This window comes from Grampus griseus (assembly GCF_964374135.1).
Source record: "Grampus griseus genome assembly, chromosome: 20".
NCBI classification, from domain to species: domain Eukaryota; kingdom Metazoa; phylum Chordata; class Mammalia; order Artiodactyla; family Delphinidae; genus Grampus; species Grampus griseus.
The window spans coordinates 29750795-29774614 of NC_139014.1; the positions used below are offsets into that span (position 1 = coordinate 29750795).

Genomic DNA, 23820 nt, shown 5'->3' on the forward strand with positions numbered 1-23820 from the left:
GCAAAAGAATGAAGTTGGACCCTTACCCCTACCATACGCAAAAATTAACTCAAAATGGATCACAGAACTAAATGTAAGAGCTAAAACTATAAAACCCTTAGGAGAAAACACAGGAGCAAATCCTTGTGAACTTAACTTAGGCAACACCAAAAGCACAAGTAAAAAAATATACAGGCATACCTCACTTTATTGGGCTTTGCTTCACTGCACTTCCCAGATATTGCTTATTTTTACAAATTGAAAGTTTGTGGCAACCTTGTTTGAGTCAAGCAAGTCTATCAGTGCCATTTTTTCCAACAGCATATGCTTGCTTCGTGTCACTGTCACATTCTGGTAATTCTTGCAATATTTCATTAATATTGTGTTATGATGGTCTGTGACCAGCGATCTTTGATGTTACTGTTGTAATTGTTTTGGAGTGCCATGAACCATATAAGACACCAATCTTACTAAATGTTGTGTGTGTTCTGATTGCTCCACCAATCGGCCAGTCCCCTCTCTCCCCCACTCTCCTTGGGCCTCCTAATTCCCTGAGACATGAGAATATTGAAAACAGGCCAATTAATAACCTTGCAGTAGCCTTTAAAATCCTAGGGTCCTTAAGACTTATGCTAAATCTATCCTGCCTGTGCTCTACAAACGGAACAACAAAGCCTGGATGACAGCACTTCTGTTTACAACATGGGTTACTGAATATTTTAAGCACACTGTTGGGACCTACTGCTCAGAAAAAACGATTCCTTTCAAAATACTACTGCTCTTTGACAATGTACCTGGTCACCCAAGAGCTCTGATGGAGATACACAAGATTAATGTTATTTTCATGCCTGCTAACACACATCTGTTCTACAGCCCACGAATCAAGGAGTAATACTGACTTTCAAGTCTTACTATTTAAGAAATACATTTCTTAAGGCTATAGCTGCTACAGATAGCAATACCTCTGATGGATCTGAGCAAAGTAAATTGAAAACCTTCTGGAAAGGATTCACCATTCTAGATGCCATTAAGAACATGTGTGATTCGTGGGAAGATGTCAAAATATCATCAACATTAACAGAACTTTGGAAGAACTTGATTCCAACCCTCAGGGATGACTCTGACAGGTTCAAGACTTTAGTGGAGGAAATAATTGCAGATGTGGTAGAAAGAGCAAGAGAACGATATTAGAAGTAGAGCCTGAAGACGTGACTGAATTACTGTAATCTCATGATAAAACTGTGATGAGGAGTTCTTCTTATGAATGCATAAAGAAAGTGGAACCTACTCTGGAGATGGAACCTACTCCTGGTGAAGATGTTGTGAAGACTGTTGAAATGACAACACAGGATTTAGAATATTACATAAACTTGGTTGATAAAGCAGTGTCAGGGTTTGAGAGGATTGACTCCAAATTTGAAAAAGTTCCACCATAGATAAAATGCTATCAAACAGCACTGCATGCTACAAAGAAATTGTTTGTAAAAGGAAGAGTCAATTGATGTGGCAAACTTCATGGCTGTCTTATTTTTAAAAATTGCCACGGCCACGCCAACCTTCAGCAGTCACCACCAGCTGATCAGTCAGGAGCCCTCAACATCAAGGCAAGACCCTCCACCAGCAAAAAGATTAAAAATCGCTGAAGGCTCAGACGATGGTTAGCATTTTTTAGCAATACAGTATTTTTTAATTAAGGTATGTACATTGTTTTTTAGATATAATGCTATTGCATACTTAATAGAGTACAGTGTAGTATAAACGTAACTTTGATATGCACTTGGAAACCAAAAAATTTATGTGACTTGCTTTACTGAAATATTTGCTTTATTACAGTGGCCTGGAACCAAATCTGCAATATCTCCAAGGTATGCCTGTACATATGTAAATTGGACTATATAAAACATTTTAAACTTCTGTGCTGCAAATGATACCATCAAGAAAGTGAAACACCCACAGGATGGGAGAAAATATTTACAAATCATATATCTGATAAGGGACTTGTATCCAGAATATATAAAAAACTTTTACAACTCAATAATAAATGACAAATAGCCCAAGTAAAAAACAGTAAAGGGTTTGAGTGGATATTCTCCAAGGAAGATATACAAATGATGAATAGCATATGAAAAAATGCAAAACCAATACATTCAAAAGTCATTTAAAGACTTCCCTGGTGGCACAGTGGTTAAGAATCCACCTGCCAATGCAGAGGACACGGGTTCGAGCCCTGGTCCGGGAAGATCCCACTTGCCACAGAGCAACTAAGCCCATGCGCCATGACTACTGAGCCTGCGCTCAACAGCCCGCGAGCCACAACTACTGAAGCCCCGCCCTCTGCAACAAGAGAAGCCACCGCAATGAGAAGCCCGCGTACCACACAAAGAGTAGCCCCCGCTCGCCGCAATGAGAGAAAGCCCCACGTAGCAACTAAAGACCCAACACAGCCAAAAAAAAAAAAAAAAGTCATTTAAATTTTAACACCCTCTGTATCACCTTTACCTGGGTAGTAAAGTAGCCTTGCTCAAACTCTACACACACAAACCACTGCCTCTCAAGGCAGCCTGTTATTTTCTAAGCACTAGAAAATTCTTCCTTCTGTTGGTTTGAAAGTTGTTTTTCTATAATCTTTGGTACCTGAGCTACTTTATGGTTCACATTAAGTCTACTTCTTTTTCTACACCACAAATGCCTGATACTGCGGTCATTGGGACTTATGCTAATTTCCTCAAATGTGGTACCTAAATCTGGATACAGGCTAGGTGTGGCCTAACTTCCCTTGTTCAGAAAACCATAATAATCAAATTTTGGCAGGCAAATCATGCTGCTGATTCATATTAAGTTTACCAACAGGGAAATTCCCTTTGTCATAAATACTCCCGCTAGGCTATTTATCCTTTTTCATCAATTCTTCAACTCATTTTTCTTTTAACCCAAATGCAGGATTATATATTCAGTTATACTAAATTTCTTATTTAAACCAATATGTTAAGTGCTTGTTGCTATGGACTTACAAATTGTTTTCATTTCTTGCATAAAAGTCCAACAAGCTTTGTGTCATTTCTGAATTTGATCAACGTGCTGCCAATGTCCTCACCTGTTGCTCACTTCCATTCTTATTCCCAATAATTTCTCAAAGTTTAGCTTTCTCACCTACAAGTATGCACAGCATCCTCAGATATAACTAGTTCAGGTTATGAAAATAAGTCCTATTGAGCAGTTAGATGCCTCCTTAATTAATTTCACCTATACTGGACTTTAATTCTCCTTTACTAGGTAATTTTTTGTTGTTACAGCATAAAGATTGTTCTCCTTGACAGAAAATATGGAAACCAAATAAGAGCTGTTAATATTAAGTAAGCATGTATCTTCCTTATTATTGTTTCTGAATATAACTAAGATTTTATAATTATCTTTAGTATATTCCTCACATCTGTGATTTCCGGATTTTAGCTTTTCTGACACACTTAAATGTTTGTGTTACTTTTATATATTCATCTTCTATAAATGTCCTTTTAAAACCTGAGCTAAGATTGCTCCAAGTGGAGTCAAAGTAGTTTTATTTGCTTTTGCCTTTTAAAAAACTCGTTATAATCTGTAACTGTATAATTGTCCAATTATTTTTGTGTTCTTCCCACCTTTCCTAGTCTCAGGTCATAAGGTCATGACAATATATATTTTTGTTTACTTTTTATAAGTTTTATTCCTACAATCTAGAGTATGTATATATGTGACCACTTCTAGAATTCTCTACCCCAGCTATAACAAACTATATAATGATATGGTCACGTTGTCTCCAAAGGTTTCTTTCATTTCTATCCACCAAGCAATTCTTCCTTAAGAAGAATTGGCTATAAATAGATCCAGAGTAGCAGTATCCTTCACTGCATTCTTTACCTCCCGGCTATATTATTTTTACTAAACAAATAACATTTTTTTTTTTTTTTTTTTTGCATTGGGTCTTCGTTGCTGCACGCGGGCTTTCTCTAGTTGCAGTGAGCGGGGGCTACTCTTCAATGCAGTGCACGGGCTTCTTATTGTGGTGGCTTCTCTTGTTGTGGAGCACGGGCTCTAGGCATGTGGGCTTCAGCAGTTGTGGCATGTGGCCTCAGTAGTTGTGGCTCATGGGCTCTTGAGCACAGGCTCAGTAGTTGTGGCACACGGGCTTAGTTGCTCTATAGCATGCGGGATCTTCCCGGACCAGGGATCGAACCCGTGTCCCCTGCATTGGCAGGCGGATTCTTTACCACTGTGCCACCAGGGAAGTCCCTAAACAAATAACATTTTTAGTGATAAAAATGTAAAACAAAGTAGAAAAAAAAATTAAATATATCTGAAATCTCTCCATCCAGAGAAAATCACTGCTAATAATTTTTGTATACCCTTCAAGATTTTTTCTCATACAAATATATAAATATTTTCCCCTTATAGTCTAAGAGAGAAAATGTCAGCAAGGCAACAATTTGTCAAATAACCTACTGTTATGTTTCAAATGAACTTGATTGGCTGTGAAGCCTGCTGAGAAATCTGCACTTTTGTTCAAACGTTTTCCTATCCAAAAAATATCTACCCTTACTCCAACTCCTTATAAAGCTTAGATTCATGCTCAAACCAACTATATTTACCATCAATTCAAGCATTTTAACAAAATTAGAACTTCCTTCAGAAACTCACTGATTGGAACTTCCCTGGTGGTCCAGTGGTTAAGACTTGGTGCTTCCAAACCAGGGGGCGTGGGTTCAATCCCTGGTCAGGGAACTAAGATGCCACATGTCACACAGTGCAGCCAAAAAAATAAAAATAAACATGTAAAAAAATTTTTAAAAAGTCACAAAAAAGAAACTCACTCATCTTCCTTATTATAAGAGTTGTTTAGTTATCAGAAGTAATAATTATATCAACTTTAAGTAGCCAAATGTAATACAAAAAACAAAAATTAATTCTCAATGAATAAACAAGAAAAGCTATAAGTATAGAGGAAAATATAAGAAAATAAGTGGAGAAGGTCAGTTATACCCTTTAAAACATGATACAAATCCCAGAATCCATAAAGAAAAAAAAAAGCTGATTTGATCAAGTACAAAAAGTTAAACTTCTAAATAGAAAAAGATTCCATAATAAAGTTTCAAAGACGATTTATAGACTGGGAGAAGCCATTTGCAACATATAATACTCAAGAGGCTAATAAACATAATACATAAAGATTTCCTACAAATCAATAATAAATAGAAAGATCCACAAAGGCTGTAAGCAAGCATTAGTAGAAGACACATAAATCGCCAATAAGCATATGAAAAGATGCTAATCCAATACATTCAAATTATAAAAGGGACTTTTTGCTCATCAAACTGGCAAAAATTGAGGTTGAAAATATCCAATGTTAACACTATGGGGAAATTTTTTCCCTCATATACTATTAAAGGTAGTACAAACTGGGAACTCCCTGGCAGTCCAGTGGTTAGGACTCTGCACTTTCACTGCTGGGGGCCCTGGGTTCAATCCCTGGTTGGGGAACTACGATTCCACAAGCCACGTGGTGTGGCCCAAAAAAAAAGCAACACAAAAATCTTCATTAACAATGGAAAGGTTAGAATATGATCTACCTATAACAGAATACTAGGCAGCAGACAAAAGAATGGTGTAACTTTTTACATGTTGATATGAAAAGATATCCATGATACATTAACTAAAAAACTTAAAAGGTGTTAGAATAACAGCATTTTTGTTTAGGGAAAAAAATGTGTGTATAGAGATTGATATAGAGAGTGAATGACTGCATAGAAAAATCTGAAAGTCACTTTACACTTTGCACACTTTTCATAACACAATATCATGTGTTAATTGTGTCCTAGTAAAACTGGAGGAAAAAATTAACAAAAATTACATAACGCCCATGCCCAGGACCAATGTAAGGCAAGTTATTAAACTCTACTGAGGGCCATAAAAATAATTTTAATAATTTGACAGTGTATCTCACCTTTGCATGAAAAAAAGAAAATCTGAAAGGATATACATCAAACTGATAAAGAAGACTTTTACATTTTAACACTTTAGCAACAATTTATTATAACCAGCATAAATTACTTAAGCAAATATGCTCAAACACACTTTTAAGAACTTATACCTACCGGCAAAATAATGGAAAGAACCGAATTTGTCCAATAAAAGGGGCATAACTGAATTACAGAATACTCATACAAGAGAACTGTACTTTTCCAACTGTAGGCTGCAACCCATTACTGAGATGCAAAATCAGTTTGGAGGGATGTGACAAGCATATTTCAAAAAAACAACATATGAAAAAATCAGAATTCATCACACTTCATAACTACTGCTTTACAATTTTTAATACAATTAAATGTTTATGTATAGTCTTAATCACAAAGTAAAATGTATTTATTATTGTGAATTTTGAGCAAAACTGCACTTAGACCCTTAACAACCTTTTAACATGTTTTCAAGTAACAGTTAATGATTTAGAAAAGTGCTCACTTGAAAGTATTAAATTAAAAAAGCAGGGCACAAAACTATATGTATTATGTGTATGTGTGATCTCAATTTAGTTATAAATATATCTGCATAAAAAAGAATTAGAGAAAAATATTCCTAAAGAATGGCTATTTGAAGTTGCAAACTACAAGTAACTTTTCTGTTTCATAATAGTTTCAAATATTTCTACAATGAGCATGTGTCTTTTATCTAACCAGATATAAAAATGCCATTTAAAACATGTTAATTATTATGTATATTTCACCACAATAAAAAACATGTATAAACATCTATTCCATTTACTCATCAAGTACTTACTGAAAACCTACTATGTACTCAGCATTCAGTATTCTAGGTATTGAGGATAGGATGGTAAGTAAAACAGAGTCCCTGCCTTCAGGGAGCTTATATTCTAGTAGGAAACTCTACATAAAATAAGTAAATACAGAATAACTTCCTTGCATAAGTAAATTAAAATTCTATTTATTTGAGAAATAAGACATGATCATTCTTCCTACAGTTAGTAAATGCTTTACGTACTCTCTAAAGGTACTCATTAGGTACCCCTCTTGACTATGTTTGACTCCTCCTAGCCATCAGGTAAAATGACACGTTTAGTAGCACAATCAAATATTTAATTTATATTTTTAAAAACTTAAATATTTACAGCAAGGTTCATACTGGTTTCAAACTTAGAAAAAAATATTTTGTTCATAAAAAATGATGTTTATTCTCTTTCCACCATTAACAAAATGACAAAATATAGATCAAAAGATAAAAGTACAAGAAATATCTTTTCCCATATAAAAGTGACCCTTCCTTAAGAATTCCACAGATAATTCAATGTTCATCTGTTTTTCAGTTTACTAGATTGTAAATTTGCACTGAAAAAATAAAAATAATGTTATTAAGAGCCACTTAATTGGGCATACCTATGATCTTCTTATTCAAGATTCTTAGAGCCCACCTCCTCATTGTGGAACCCTTTATTCTAAGGGTAAAAAAATTTCTCTTCTTTATTTTCCATTCCAGGTTTCTCTAATTTACGTCTCCTCTTCTTCTGAGCTGTCCTGATTATAACAGAGGTTGGTGATATTTTAAAACTGAACTTTTTAAACAAGTTAGTGTTTTGATGGGACAGATTTTTAAAAACAATTAACATATTAAAACACAGCCTACTATATAGCATTCATAAGTTAGCTATTTTTACAAGGTGGTTTAATCACCTTCAGTATTTATTTATTGAAACAAAACAATTAATGACACCTAAAATGACCAATTTGTAGAATTAAAAATAAGGAAATGACACAGACCAAGGACAGATATTTTCATGTGTACCACAGAAACACCAATTAAAAAAATGTAGTTTTTGGGAATTCCCTGGCAGTCCAATGGTTAAGACTCCACGCTTCCAATGCAGGGGGTGCGATTTCAATCCCTGGCTGGGGAACTAGTGATAAGATCCCACATGCCTTGCGTCAGGATGGTCAAAAAAATAAATTTGAAAAAAAATGTACTTTTTGTAGAGAAAAACTTCAGTGCTTTATCAAAAAGAATATGTATTACTAAACATCTTGTATATATAATTTTAAAAAATGATCAGTATGAAAATTTATCTAGCTTTTTTATTTTCTAAAAATCTGTTAAGTGGAGCTTCCCTGGTGGCACAGTGGCTTTTAAGAACCCACCTGCCAATGCAGGGGCCACAGGTTCGAGCTCTGGTCCAGGAAGATCCCACATGCCATGGAGCAACTAGGCCCATGCGCCACAACTACTGAGCCTGCGCTCTACAACCCACAAGCCACAACTACTGAGCCTGCGTGCCACAACTGCTGAAGCCCATGGGCCTAGAGCCCATGCTCCACAAGAGAAGCCACCATGATGAGAAGCCCGCACACCACAATGAAGAGTAGTCCCCACCCACCACAACTAAAGAAAGCCAACACGCAGCAACGAAGACCCAATGCAGCCAAAAATAAATAAATAAATATAGTTTTTTAAAAATCTGTTAAGTGTTCCAATAGCTTCTGAAAATTAAAATTACTGGACCTGGGACTTCCCTGGTGGTGCAGTGGTTAAGAAACCACCTGCCACTGCAGGGACACGGGTTCAACCCCTGGTCCGGAAAGATCCCACATGCCACGGAGCAACTAAGCCCGTGTGCCACAACTACTGAGCCTGCACTCTAGAGCCCGTGAGCCACAATTACTGAGCCCACATGCCACAACTACTGAAGCCCACACACTCTAGGGCCCGCGTGCCACAACTACTGAGCCCACATGCTGCAACTACTGAAGCTCGCACGCCCAGAGCCCATGCTCTTCAACAAGGGAAGCCACCTAAATAAGAAGCCTGTGCACCGCAACAAAGAGTAGCCCCTACTCGCCTCAAATAAAGAAAGCCCGTGCACAGCAATGAAGACCCAACGTAGCCAAAAAATAAAACAAATAAAATTTTAAAAATAACTTAAATTAATAAAATAAACTTACTGGACTTTCACTTGTGTCAATCAGATTGCCAAAACAATCTTTTGACAGCCAACTAATTTTAAGTAAGAAATCTTGATATTACTACGTAAAATCAGTAAAAGTAAGAATAGCATTAAGACCATTCAAAAAAGATGATGTTTAGATATACGCTGAATTTGTTTAAAATTTTTACTTGGAAACATGTGCCAATTATTATTACTATTGCTGGAAAATGCTCCTGATAGTGACTAAGACAAAGTCAAGTTATGTGCTAGTTAAAAAAAATAATAACATTATTGCAGAGTGGTTAAGAGTGCTGACTCTGAAGCTACTCTGTAGGGGTTCATATCCTAGCCACTTACCAGCTACGTGAACTTGGACAAATTTCTTTCTCAATACCTTAGCTTCCTTATCTGCAAAGTGTGGTTGATAACACTGCCTACTTCATTTGGTTGTTGTGAGAATTAAATGAATTAATATATACATAGTATCTGGACCAGTTCTCTACATTATAAGCACTTTTTAAGCACTTCTTATCTTTATTACTATTATAAGAACAGCTTAAGTTTATAAAACAATTTATATTTTAATTTTTTTTTTAATTTATTTTTGGCTGTGTTGGGTCTTCATTGCTGCGCATGGGCTTTCTCTAGTTGTGACGAGCGGGGGCTACTCTTCATTGCAGTGCGCAGGCTTTTCATTGCGGTGGTTTCTCTTGTTGCAGAGCACAGGCTCTAGGTGTGTGGGCTTCAGTAGTTGTGGCTCACAGGCTCCAGAGTGCAGGCTCAGTAGTTGTGGTGTGTGGGCTTAGCTGCTCCACAGCACGTGGGATCTTCCCAGACTAGGGATTGAACCCGTGTCACCTGCACTGGCAGGCGGATTGGATTCTTAACCACTACACCACCAGGGAAGCCCAACAATTTATATTTTAGAAATAAAAGAACTACCTGGATGATGAAGATCTATATTGGAGTTGCTTGCTACAGCTTATCCTAGCCCTTATCAATTTAAACAATACATAAGTCAAGATAGTTGACAATCTATCAACAATTTCATATTTTTAAAAGTCACAGATAAAAACATTCACAGACAAGTAAATCTAAAATACAATGTGTTGTTAAAGATAAGGAGAAGCATATATGGTTAAATGGTATCTAAACCACACTACTTCTTACAATAAAACTATGAGTCACAAACTATATTATAGGAAATCATGCCTTAAAAGACATCTATGCATACAGCAATACAAGAACGTGCCAATAAGAATGTTCAAAGCACCTTTTCTTAGTCTTTAGTTATAAAACCATGGTGTTTTACTTCAAATGCATTCAAAGAAAATGGTCATCAATATTCTAAATTATTTACATCTAAATATGCTTTTTAAGACTAAAGTTCCAGAATACTGAACACTGATCTTTCCTGACATACAGAAAAACTTCACTGAAAATATCTTCCTGTTCAGTTCTTTCTTCTTATACTTTCATCTTATATGCTATGTACAAAATGCTACCGTTTTTTAATATAAATTTATTTATTTATTTATTGGCTGTGTTGGGTCTTCTTTGCTGCACGCGGGCTTTCTCTAGTTGCAGCAAGCGGGGGCTACTCTTCGTTGTGGTGTGCAGGCTTCTCATTGCGGTGGCTTCTCTTGTTGCAGAGCACGGGCTCTAGGCATGCGGGCTTCAGTAGTTGTGGTTCATGGGCTCTAGAGCACAGGCTCGGTAGTTGTGGTGCACAGGCTTAGTTCCTCTGCGACATGTGGGGTCTTCCTGGACCAGGGATCGAACCTGTGTGTCCTGCATTGACAGACGGATTCTTAACCACTGCGCCACCAGGGAAGTCTCGCTACTTTATTTTTTATTTTTTTTTTAATTGAAGTATAGTTTGTTTACAATGTTGGGCCAATCTCTGCTGTATAGCAAGTTATACACATATATACAGTTATACACATATATACATTCTTTTTTAATATTCTTTTCCATTATGGTTTATACTTTATTATTTTTAGCATTAAGCACATCTGCAATTCAATGTAATTTTAATTTGGATTCCTGCATTCTCCCTAAGGCAGTGGGTTCTCAAACTTTAGTGTACATCATAATTATCTAGTGTTTTTACTCAAAACAAGATTACTGGAAACCATAGAAATTCTCATTCAGTAGGTGTGGGCAGAAGCACAGGAACTTGCATTTGGAACAACACATTCCAGGTGATCCGGAAGTAAGTAATTAATGTCCAACACTTTAAGAAACACTGCCCTAATGATTTAGCTTATGATAGGGATGCTATGCTTTAATTCATTAAATATTAGCTCAATGCCTTATACGTACAAAGCTTAGTGCCGGGGGTCAAACATGAAGGTACGCACAGTTTAAATGAGGAGATGAGACATGCATATAAATGACATTATAAAAAGGAAGGAATTACTGGATGTATTTTTAAAAGATACAGATAAAATGCTGGGAAGTTCGGGAGAGGGAATAATTACTTCCAGCTGATCTGAGGGAAATTCTTCTACTAGAAGACAGCATTTGAAATGAATGTTGAAGACTATCTCTTTGGATTGTAAAGATGGAGAAAACAAACTAATAATCATATCACTGAATGTTGAATGTGTCTAATGATAAACATCACTCCTTCAAACTCAGAAAAACCATTCCCTACCTCCTAGATTTTATATGTTGATTTCTAACCAGGTCATGGTCTTGCGTTGTCCTGTATATCCACCTAGCAGCTTGATGTGCATCTATCTCTCCAAACATGTCCTTGAAAGGATCTGCTTTAGTACTTTTAGTACATTTATCCCCTGAAAGATAAGGTCATACAGGGGATACTGCTACAGAGGAACATACTTAGCCTTTCTTAAATCTTTAGGAAGTAAACAGAATTTAGAATAGTTGAATTGAGAACACTTTAGGCAGCCTTCAGTTCTAAAATCTCCACAGTTTGGCATCAGGTAGTATGATGAGAGAAATGATCAGAAAAAGAGAGAGAGAGAGAGTGAGAGAGAGATTCTACAATTTAGAAACCACTGTTCTAAAAGCCAAATAAAACAAATTAGAGGACAGAAGAGCATAAAGTTCTTCTCTTTCCTGATTATGTGGCATTTTGTTAACATTAGTGGCATTTCTCTGACTTGTAGTTTTAAAAATTCCAATATCATCCCAGAGATGCAGTGAATAGAGTCTACAGTGCCCAATATTGACTGAATAAATGAATTAATGAATGATTTGGGGGTTATTTCTCCAGTTTTTTTTTGCAGGTTTACTCTCCTTTATTCAGAGAAATAAGGGCTTACAAGCCCCAAATGGGCTATGCTTTCTCATCTCTATGCCTTTGCACAAGTTAGTATCTCCGTTGGAAAGCTTTTCAGCTCCCTCTTCCTCTTGGCTAATTCCTATTTAGTCTTTTAAACTTAATTTAAGCATCCTCTTCCAGAACCTAATAGCCTACATTGGCACACCCACCTTACGGTCTCCATAAATCCTCTGCATCACTCTGTCTTAACTCTTACCAGTATAGGGAGGCAGCAAAATAAAAAGCTTTGGAGTCAGACACATCTGAGTTCAAATTCTGATTCTACCACTTACTGTGTGACCTTAGATGAGTTAACTAATGTTATTAAATATTAATTTCCTGATTTAAAAATAGTGAATAACAATGTAATGCGCTTAGTATATCACCTCCTACATATCAGAGTTAATAATAATTTTTATCGTACTCACATTGTACTGTACTTGCTGGTTAACTTGTCTGACTTTTTCTCTAAACCACACACTTCTTGAGGAAAGGAACATGTATTTTATTTCTGTATAAGCAGCATTTACCACAATGCTTAGCATATGGTAGACACTTAACTTTTTTTGATGACTAAATAATTACTCCCATTATAGTAAAATTAATCTGCCACTTGAAATTCTTTCTATAATGAGGTGAAAAACAAGTGAATAAGAAAACAAACGCCATTAACATTAGTTTCACGAAAGGACACTGTCTTTAACTATAATCATATTCTTTTTAGGATTTACTACTAATTATACATATTACAAAATACCAAATAATTCAATATCTTGCTTGAACATAGCTGATCATATATGCTTCATGAATTGAATTCCTATAATAACTTTTTCGTGGTATACATTAACCACAAAATTACCAAGCCACACATAAGGCTATCTTTATGTAGACAGTCACTTAGAAAAGCTGTAGTAACATACAAACAGCTTTCTAAAATCAAGGAAATTCTTAACATAGCAAAGCTTAATTAAAATCTCTTTCATAATCCTTGGGGAAATGAGAAGAAATTCAGTTTCATGGTTTGGTAATTTTGACCTATGTAGGAATATAAAAATTACTAATTACTTAATGTAATATTTAATGAACTTTTCCACTGTAATGTTTAATTGGTTTGAGTATTTATAAGGCCTCATTCTGAGAGAATGCTTTTATTTTATACTTGATTTTCAATGTATTTTGATCTTATACATATATATATATATTTTTTTTTTTTTAGTTACAAAATTTAATTGTAAGGATCAAACAGTGGTTATTGGTCAAACCAGTCGACATTAATAGCTTTGAAGCGTGCAGGAGCTAGTTTTTAAATAAAGGTGACAAATACCAATCAGATTCTTATAACACTGTTCAGGATCTAAACAAATGTGATTCTGGAAGTTGAATACAAAAGGCTAAGAGAATCACAGTGCAATCATCAATAAGTAAACCAAAGACATAATTTTCTGAATCATTTTTAGTTAAACAGAATAAATTCTAGTTTTAAGAACAGTTTAAAGCTACATAAAACTCAAAGCAATCTAACTAGTTTCTACCTGAGATCAAAACAAGTTTCTTTTTTCCTATCCAAACATAATTCTTGGCATTGAGGTAAATCTGAATTCACGTGATGTACTTTGTCAAACTTTTCCAAAAAATTTTAAGCCCTGCTGTAGAGAGAAATTCTCATATTATATATACATATTTACATATTTTTTCTTCAAAGACTAATAACAAATTTATGAGGTTAATAGGCCTGTAATGGGACCATGATACTATTAATAATATGAAAATAAAAAGCCATTCATTTATACCATGTGTTCCTATATGGTGCAATATAAAATGGGATCATAGCATCTATGTACATAGATGAATCACCAGGAGTTCAGAAATTAAGCTCACTTTAAGAAAACCCATTCTATTCTTTTTTGAAGCAGAGGTTGCAAAGTTGTGATGTATAACAAAAATACTGTATATACAGGCTCCAAAACCAAGCATTGGCCTAAATTGGCAATAACTGCAACTTAAATAGAAATTAAACCCAACTACATCTTCACTGTGGTTATGCAACTTTTGGCTTTAGGGTCTGCAGGTTTTACTGAGGTAACAACTTCTTATCTCTTACCTTTCCTCCTTGTGCCTGCCCCCACTGCCTTTTACATGACTGCCTTTGGCAATGCTTCCAAATTGTGAAAGCAGGAGAACTTGCTAAGTAAATGGAGAGAATGAAAAATAACATTATACATGATGTATGAAAACCAACCTAAGAGTATGGACCAAGAAAGAAAATACTAGAAGGAAAACTAAGCAGCAGCCTACCCTCAAGGGAAAAAGAGAAAATAAAAGAATAGAGGGGCTGTTATTCCTAGATCTTCTTCCACATCATCTCCCGATTAGAAAAGTGTGGAACCAAAATTTCAAACTCTGGAAAGGTAATGGCTTTGAAGGAGGAGCTAGGGAGGTGAATAAATGATAAAGTACAGCAGTAGCTTTAGCTGTCAATGCATTTCTTTGCTCTGGCACTGGCATTGTCAATACGATCTTTGTTGGTGTGAGCCTTTTCTGTGATCCGTTCTATTTGTCGATTTTGAGCCTCAATCTCATTGCCTAAGTCCAGGGCCATGTTTTTTAGATTTCCTAGGATACTGCCCACTTGAGTCAGGTTCTCTTCTATTTCGTCTTCCCTAGCATCATTTGTTATACATTTAATGTATCAGCCGCTGGCTGCTGCTGTGGTTGCTTGCTGAGGCTGACCACTTGTCACTCGGCCTGGCTTCTTAGATACTACATTGCTAGTAGAGTTGTCTCCAACACCTCCCCATGTTGCCTTATAGGCTTTACTAGACTCAAAAGTTCTTTGTCCTACTACATGGGCATAGACAAAAGCCACAGCACTTGTTTAGTTCTGTTAAAGTCTTCTCTGCTTCTCTCATGTCTTTGTTTATTTGGTCCATGCCTTCTTCTTTGCATTTTAGTTGTTCCCCTTGTTCATCCGGCATAGTGATAGTTTTGATTCCTGCATCCTGAGACTCAGTGGCTCAACCCAGGATTCTCCTTGTACTTTCCAGAGACTCATCAGTAACCTGGTTAGCCCTCAGCTGAATTTCTTCTGCTAACAGATTATCCATGATGAATTAAAACTCTTGATATGGTGCAGAAACTGAAATGTGGATATTCAAGCAGTTCCGGCCACTCCTCTCCGGCCGCAGCAGCTCGGACACCCGCAAGCCAGACACCCAGCTGCGCTCCAGCTGCGCCCTTTTTGCGCCTACACTCGCCGGACCTGCGTGCCTGTGCACTTCTTCAATATATTTGTACAGATCTACATTAGAAGGTGATATCACTTGTCCTATTTCCTCCTCTCCTTGATAGTCAAGGATAGTTTTACTTTAATATCATGTATATGTTGAACATAAACTGGATATTTTAATATATAAAATGGAATTCTGACTAAAAGACAGTCTTTATTTTGAGCCACTCTTGAGTGCATTATGCAAAGAAATAATGATTTTACAACGATAATGATTCCAAAACTATGTTACAGCATAAGGACCCAATGATGGGAATACACTTCTAGAATATAAGTGATCACTGCTTTAATCCATAATCCACTGCTTATTAATGACCAGTATGTATTTTACTGGCTTCTAAAAGATAACATACTGAATATATGACATTAATATAGATTGCAAACTAATTGAACAAAAGAATACTTCTCTCTATACTTAATTTAAAAAAATTTTTAAGGATTTCTTTCCAAGAAACACTGTGTTGCGTACATGGCTATTATATTAGGCATTAAAAATCTATAGAAAATAGGTGTCTTTGGCTACTTCAACAATTAATACCGAAGTTAAAAAATTGAAATAGGGCTTCCCTGGTGGCGCAGTGGTTGGGAGTCCACCTGCCGATGCAGGGGACATGGGTTCGTGCCCCAGTCCGGGAGGGTCCCACATGCCACGGAGCGGCTGGGCCCGTGAGCCATGGCCACTGGGCCTGCGCGTCCGGAGCCTGTGCTCCGCAACGGGAGAGGCCACAGCAGTGAGAGGCCCGCGTACCGCAAAAAAAAAAAAAAAAAAAAAAAAAAATCGAAATAGATTACAGGATTAGTCAAGTACAAAATGGAAAAAAATAATCTCCAGGCACCTTATGAGCTATATACCAAGTTGTGAACTTTCTGTCAGTCTACTGTTTAAAGAATTTCTGGATTTCAACTGTGTTTTCAATAAGCAGCATGAATTTTTAGTTTTTTCTTGTCTTTCATGAGAGGCCAGAGTTCAGAAAAATACTTGATGCAAAAACCTTAGCATGTTCTTTATTTATAGTTAATACTATAGCACTTTATGGTTGAAGATAGTAAAAATCCAACCACCCTCTCTCCGTCAAAAGGTAGGTTAGTTATAGTTAGCCAAGAAAGTGATGTTCCATGAGGAAGAAATAGCATCTACAAAGGCAGAGAGGCAAGAAATAATTTGATATCTTTAGAGAAAATTCAATTATGTCAGAAAACCCAGGGAGCCTAGATTAGAGGGAAAAGAGACTAACGGCAGGCACATTAGTTAGGAGGCTACCAAAGTAATCAAGGAAAGAAATAAGAGCCTAAACTCAGAAATGGCAGTGCTCAAAATTCAAACAATTGAACTGCATCTTCACTGTGATTTTTCCCTATAGAAACATGTTTCTAACATAGCATGAAAATTATAAAATGAACTTTATAGCTATAACCCCTGGAATCAGTCTGCCTGGGTTCATGTCCTAGTGACACCACCGATGGTGGAAACTTGAGTTCTTTAAACTTTCTGTGCCTTGGCCTTCACATCTGCAAAATGGGCTAATAATAGAACCTAACATCAAACAGTTTTTTCAAGGATTAATTGAGGTATTAAATATAAAACAGTGTCTGAGCAAGCTCTCAATAAATGTAGTAGCAACAAAAGAAACAGGAGCAGCTTACTACTACTAGCTGTACAATTATTATTTCAGGTGCAGAGGTGTAAACCTCTGGTTCACACTGCTAACCAAGTCTTATAGAAAGATATTTATGATTAGAAACTACCCTGGTAAAGGGTATTTAAATGCAAAGTTGTATTTATCTGCCTTAAAAAACTGAAAATTATTTTTAGATGCACAGTTAACTTTCCATATGACCTTGAAAAACTGAAAATATTTATGTTCCTCTGATTGTATAAGTAGACTGTGAATAATACAAGTCTCCTTCTAAGTAATATATGAGATTATTTATAAGCTGCCTAAACCAAGACTATATGAACTAATAAATATTCAGTGTTGCCAGAAATCAAATTCCAAAACTTCAGAGGTCATTCCTATTGCAAAAGCAGTGATAGCCTGATTTAATGACTATCACCTCTCATATTTATGTGATAACTTGTTAGGTTCAGTGAAGAACATGTTTAGAGCATGATTCTTGCCCTCTAGAGTTTTAGCCTAAGAAAGAATTTTACATACCACACACCTCAAAGACAATTTTATAAATTATATATATATATATCAACTTAAAAGCATTATATTTTTGTTGCTTATTTTTATATGCAAATGTGAAAACTGGCTGTAGCACAATATACTTCTCAAGAAACAAGCTTATTAAAAACTTTATTTTTTTTTATTTATTTTTTTATTTTAGTTTTTGTTTTTAGATTCACAAAGTAGAAAAATGTGAATAAATATCAAAGATCAGACAGAGGCTGTGCCTTGTGGTAGAAGCAGGTCAAATGCTTCAAATCTATAAAAAACAAAAACTGTAATGTTTCTGTAGGAATCTTATAATTCATTATGAAATCAAGTCACCAGGAAAAAACTTATCTTTGCTATTTCTAACCCAGCAGATTAGTCTTTTGGTTCTTTTTTTTTTTAATTTATTTTTTTTAATTGAAGTATAGTTGATTTACAGTGTTGTGTTAAAGTCTTTTGGTTCTTTTTCTTTGATGACTTAAACTAAGATAGGAAGTAATGGACTGGTTTTCCTCCGAGCTATATACCAGAAGGTAATATCTTAAGTGAAAATACACACAAGGAATTAAGAATACTCTCAACCTTTTAACTAGCTCATTACTCTCTACAAAGTATTATAATGCTTCAAAATTGTCATTGTTCACAATATTCTCAAAGAATTTACATAAGACTACTCTTCTAAGCCCACAAAAATTTTCATTTACAAAATTGTGGAGTGTTAATCAGTAATAAAAACTGCAGGGCTTCCCTGGTGGCGCAGTGGTTGAGAGTCCGCCCGCCGATGCAGGGACACAGGTTCGTGCCCCGGTCCAGGAAGATCCCACATGCCGCGGAGCGGCTAGGCCCGTGAGCCATGGCCACTGAGCCTGCGTGTCCGGAGCCTGTTATCCGCAAGGGGAGAAGCCACAACAGTGAGAGGCCCGCGTACCGCAAAAAAAAAAAAAAAAAAAACCTGCAAACATATTTCTGCCACTAGTTGAAAATGTTAATACATACCAACAATAACATAAAACAGGAAGCCACGTTCCTCCACCATTCAGAGTAAAGCAAAGGAAGAAAATAATAACAAAGAGAAAGAAGGTAATGAGAATAGGCCTATAAAAATCTAGAAAGGAAACAACCTGGACCGAGCAGAGAAAAAGTTGAAGATTCATTCATTTATTCAATAAATATTTAATGAGTGCCTACTATGTGCCAGGACCTGTACTAGGTGCTGGATACACAAAGGTAAACAAAACATTCTTTATCTGTTGCCCTCAGTGTGGGACAGAGACATCAAATAACTAACACATGAATACATATATGTATAAATTATAAGTGGATATAGAGAAAAAGTAAAGGATACCATGGAAACCAAAAACCAAGACTTAATTTAGACCATAGGTAAAGAAACACCTCTATGAGAAAGAGATATTTAAGATAAGATCTAATGGTTGAGTTGGACAGTTGTAGAGAAGGGGGCAAGGTGCTTGGGCAAACAAAACAAAAATACAGAGTCCCTGAGGCAGGACAGAGCATGGCAGTTTCTGGGAATTAAATCAAGACCACTGTGACTAAAGCATAGTGGCTGAGCAAGGTGAGACCCAGATAACTGTTATACGGAAAACTGACTGAAGGGAGGGAAACGTGGAAAAAGCAATAGCAGTTAGGAGTACCGCTACCGCCAGCCAAGAGGTGATGGAAGCTTGGACCACACTGTTGGGAGTAGAGACAAAAAGAAACGGGAAAGGTATTTTTCTTTCATTTAGAAGTGAAATTAAAAGACCTCTAAACAAAATAATTAAAATGTTCTTCCATCTTCTTTCTCTACTGTAGCACAAAGAATTACTAAAATGGTCTCCCAAAGATGCTCACTAAAATCTGTGAATACTAATTTGATATAACTCCTGTGATTGTGTTATACTATATGGCAAGTTGATCTTAAGAGAGGGAGATTATCTTGGTGGACCTGATCTAATCACATGAGCCCTTACAAGCATAGAGCTTTCTCTGACTGATAGTAGGGGAAGCCAGAGAGACTGAAGCATGAGGAAGCATGTGCCACTGCTGGTATGAAGACAGAGAGGGTCATATGAGAAGGAAAGTGGGTGGTTTCTATCAATAGATAATCAGCCCACCTCGTCACCACCCCACAGCCAGCAAGGAAATGGGAACCTCAGATCTATAACAAAGATCTAGACCGTTAACAACCTGAATGGGCTGGGAAGTGGAGTCTTCCCCTGAGTCTCCAGGTAAGAGTCCAGCCTGGCCAACACTTTGACTTCAGCCTTGACTCGAGACCTTAAGCAGAGAACCCAGCTGAACATTAACAGACTTCTGACCTACAAAACTGTAAGATAGTAAATGGATGTTGTTTTAAGCCACTAAGTTTCAGTAGCATGTTACACAGCAATAGAAAACTACCACACTATAAACTATGTGAGGAGAAATTAACAATTCGATAATCTAAATCTAAATCATATTATTCTCCAGACTTCCCTGGCAGTCCAGTGGTTATTAGGACTCTGCATTTCCACTGCAGGAGGCATGGGTTCGATCCCTGGTCACAGAACTAAGATTCTGCATGCCGTACAGCATGGCCAGAATAAATAACTAAAAGCTCGTGTGTGTGTGTGTGTGTGTGTGTGTGTGTGTGTGTGTGTGTGTGTGTGTGTGTGTGTGTGTGTGTGTGTGGTTCTCTAGTCATAGAAAGAAATCTAGGAAAAACAAATTCAGTTTGCTATTTCTCTAAAGGCTAGATAAATATGAATTGGGTGGAGTGAGCATCCCTTTAAATATGAGTTTGAGGGACTTCCCTGGTGGCACAGTGAATAAGACTCCGCGCCCCCAATGCAGGAGGCCTGGGTTCAATCCTTGCTCAGGGAACTAGATCTCACATGCATGCCACAACTAAGATTTGCATACCTCAACTAAGTAGCCAGTGAGCTGCAACTAAGGAGCCCTGGAGCTGCAACTAAGGAGGCTGCCTGCCGCAACTAAGACCCGGGGCAACCAAATAAATAAATAAATATTAAATAAATAAATGAATATGACTTTGAAATTAAATGTCAGATATGTGTTACAGAATTAAAGTTTTTGTTATTAAATCTAAACCTGTGCCATTCAATATGGTAGCCACTAGCCGCAAGTGGCTACTGAATATTTTAAATGTGATATTCCAATTGAGATCTGCTTTACGTGTAAGATACAAACAGGATTTTGAAAACTGCTATAAAAAATGAAAAATATCTCAATAATATTTTAATACTGATCACATGTTTAAATGATAACATATTTAGATACACTGGGTTAAATAAAATAAATTATTAAACTAAATTCACTTTCCATTTTTAAAATGTGGTTAATAGAAAATTTTAAGTTATATATGTGGCTCAATTATGTTTCTATTAGACAGCACTGGTCTAGACTTTTAGGCAAGTGTCCTCCTCCAAAATGCCCTAAACCAAGACCACAGTCACCTATAAGTATTCTCCTCTTTCCAACAGAGTTCAGTGGCATTAATGGCACACAGCTGTGTAGAAATACAAGCCAAGCAGTACTGCAATTCAAATATTAGTGAGAACATGGAGAAACCAGACCTCTCATACAGTGCTGTTGGACAAAGTTATCTGTCAATATCTAACAAAGTAAAAGTGTATGTAACTTCAACCTGACAATTCCATTTCTAGGTATATACTCCAGAAATCTATGAACACATGCACAAGGAGACATGTCCAAACTGTAGAATTATTTGTAAAGCAGAGAATACCAGCTATCCACCAAAGTTATGTGGTTTTTTTTCTACATGGTATGAAGTTGTTTCTTAACTGCCAAGCCAGTGACTACATTTCCCAGTCTTGTTTGCTGGTAACTGTGGGCCCTAGGTGGTGTCACGTGACTGGAATTCTAGTCAATGGAAAGTGAACAAAATTATATATGCCACTTCCAAGGACTGGCCCCTAAAAACCTCCAATACCATTCTCCACTCTTATGTTTGCTGGATGTATTTTGATGCCTAGAGCAACCTTGGAAACCACAAATTGAAGACGACAGACTCTCTATTAGCCTGAGTCCCTTAATCACTCCATAGAACACAGCACCTTCTCCACTGAAGGTACTCTATGAGCAAGAAATAAACTAACATTATGTTAAGCTTTTGAGATTTCAGGATTTACCCACTAGAGCAGCTATTTTTAACCATTATAGTGCATAACATGCAAAAATTAGAAACAACTCAACTGTCCATCAATAGGAAATTGGATAAATAAAATACACTCATATAGAATGCTATATAGTAGCTAAAATGAAAAAACTATATCTATGTGTATCAATATGAATAAATCTTTTTTAAAAAGGTCAGTCTCAAGATAGCTACTTATGAAAACAAAAACAAAAAAAGCCCACCATATACTGACCATACAAATATGCGTGTAGTAAAAATATAAAAATATAGAGCAGAAGGATACATTCCCCAAACTCCCAGATTACCTCTGGAAAGAAAGAAAAGGGAATGGGTTCATAGAAGACAGTGACAACAAAGTCTTCAATTCCTTATGAAATGTTTTATTTCCTTAAAATAATCTTAAACAATTTGTTGAAACTGAATGGTGGGTATATGGATATTTTTATTATTTTCTGTTATTTTCTAAATGTTTAAATCATTTCGTAACACCAATAATTTTTCTTATATATAGCTGCTTAGAGAGTAAACTAGTAAAACCTTGTTAGAAGACACTTAAAAACTATGTACCAAAAGCCTTAAATATGTGAATATATTTAATGTAATCTATATACTATATATAAATACACTCTAAGAAAACCAAAGGTGTGCTCAAAGGATGACCATCAAAATATTCTTACAGCAACCAAAAATTGGTAACACCTAAAATGTTTAATAGAATTGTGATCAAATTACTGTGTATTCATTTAAAAATTACACAGAATATAAATAATGGGAGGTAGGGTGAGATGTGTGAAGATATAAATGAAAAAAGATTGGCCACAAATTGATCATTGCTGAGGTTGGGTGGTAAGGACACTATTTTTTATATACTGTAAATTTCCTATAATAAAAAGTTTTAAAAATATGAGAATCGCAAAATTTACTAAGTTTTTTAAAAAGCAGTTGAAAGTAGTAAGAATAATATCTTATTTTTAATCTCTTGGCTCATTCATTGGATCAGCAAATATTTACTGTGTGTTGTATATGTCCCTGTCATTACTGACCTAGGGATGTGATGGCAAACATGTAGCTTATAATCTAATGCAGCTGTCTCCAAACACTTGCTCAAGCACTCTATCAAAAAAATTTGGAGGAACCATAAACAAGACGAAAAGACAACCCTCAGAATGAGAGAAAATATTTGCAAATGAAGCAACTGACAAAGGATTAATCTCTAAAATTTACAAGCAGCTCATGCAGCTCAATATCAAAAAAACAAACAACCCAATCCAAAAATGGGCAGAAGACCTAAATAGACTTCTCCAAAGAAGACATACAGATTGCTAACGGACACATGAAAGGATGCTCAACATCACTAATCATTAGAGAAATGCAAATCAAAACTACAGTGAGGTAACACCTCACACCAGTCAGAATGTCCATCATCAAAAAATCTAGAAACAATAAATGCTGGAGAGGGTGTGGAGAAAAGGGAACCCTCTTGCACTGTTGGTGGGAATGTAAATTGATACAGCCACTATGGAGAACAGTATGGAGGTTCCACAAAAAACTAAAAATAGAACAACCATACGACCCAGCAATCCCACTACTGGGCATATACCCTGAGAAAACGATAACTCAAAAAGAGTCATGGGGCTTCCCTGGTGGCACAGTGGTTGAGAGTCTGCCTGCCGATGCAGGGGACACGGGTTTGTGCCCCGGTCCGGAAAGATCCCACATGCCGCGGAGCGGCCGAGTCCGTGAGCCATGGCCGCTGAGCCTGCACGTCCGGAGCCTGTGCTCCGCAACGGGAGAGGCCCCAACAGTGAGAGGCCCGTGTACCGCAAAAAATAAAAAAAAGTCATGTACCACAGTGTTCACTGCAGCTCTGTTTACGATAGCCAGGACATGAAAACAACCTAAGTGTCATCGACAGATGAATGGATAAAGAAGATGTGGCACATATATACAATGGAATATTACTCAGCCATAAAAAGAAATGAA

The 23820-nt window shown here is 36.4% G+C and overlaps 1 protein-coding gene and 1 pseudogene across 2 annotated transcripts in view; both read right to left on the bottom strand.

Moving 5' to 3' along the window:
- PPM1E (protein phosphatase, Mg2+/Mn2+ dependent 1E) overlaps nucleotides 1-23820 on the bottom strand; it is a gene marked incomplete at both ends in the record, with an annotated part of 186597 nt that overhangs the window by 153849 nt on the left and 8928 nt on the right. The gene's annotated exons all lie outside the window — the stretch shown is intronic.
- On the bottom strand, nucleotides 14698-15334 carry LOC309837629 (synaptosomal-associated protein 23-like; annotated as a pseudogene). Its single transcript has 2 exons — nucleotides 15073-15334; nucleotides 14698-14912 (listed from the first exon to the last, which is right to left on the bottom strand). The product of its transcript is annotated as a synaptosomal-associated protein 23-like (transcript).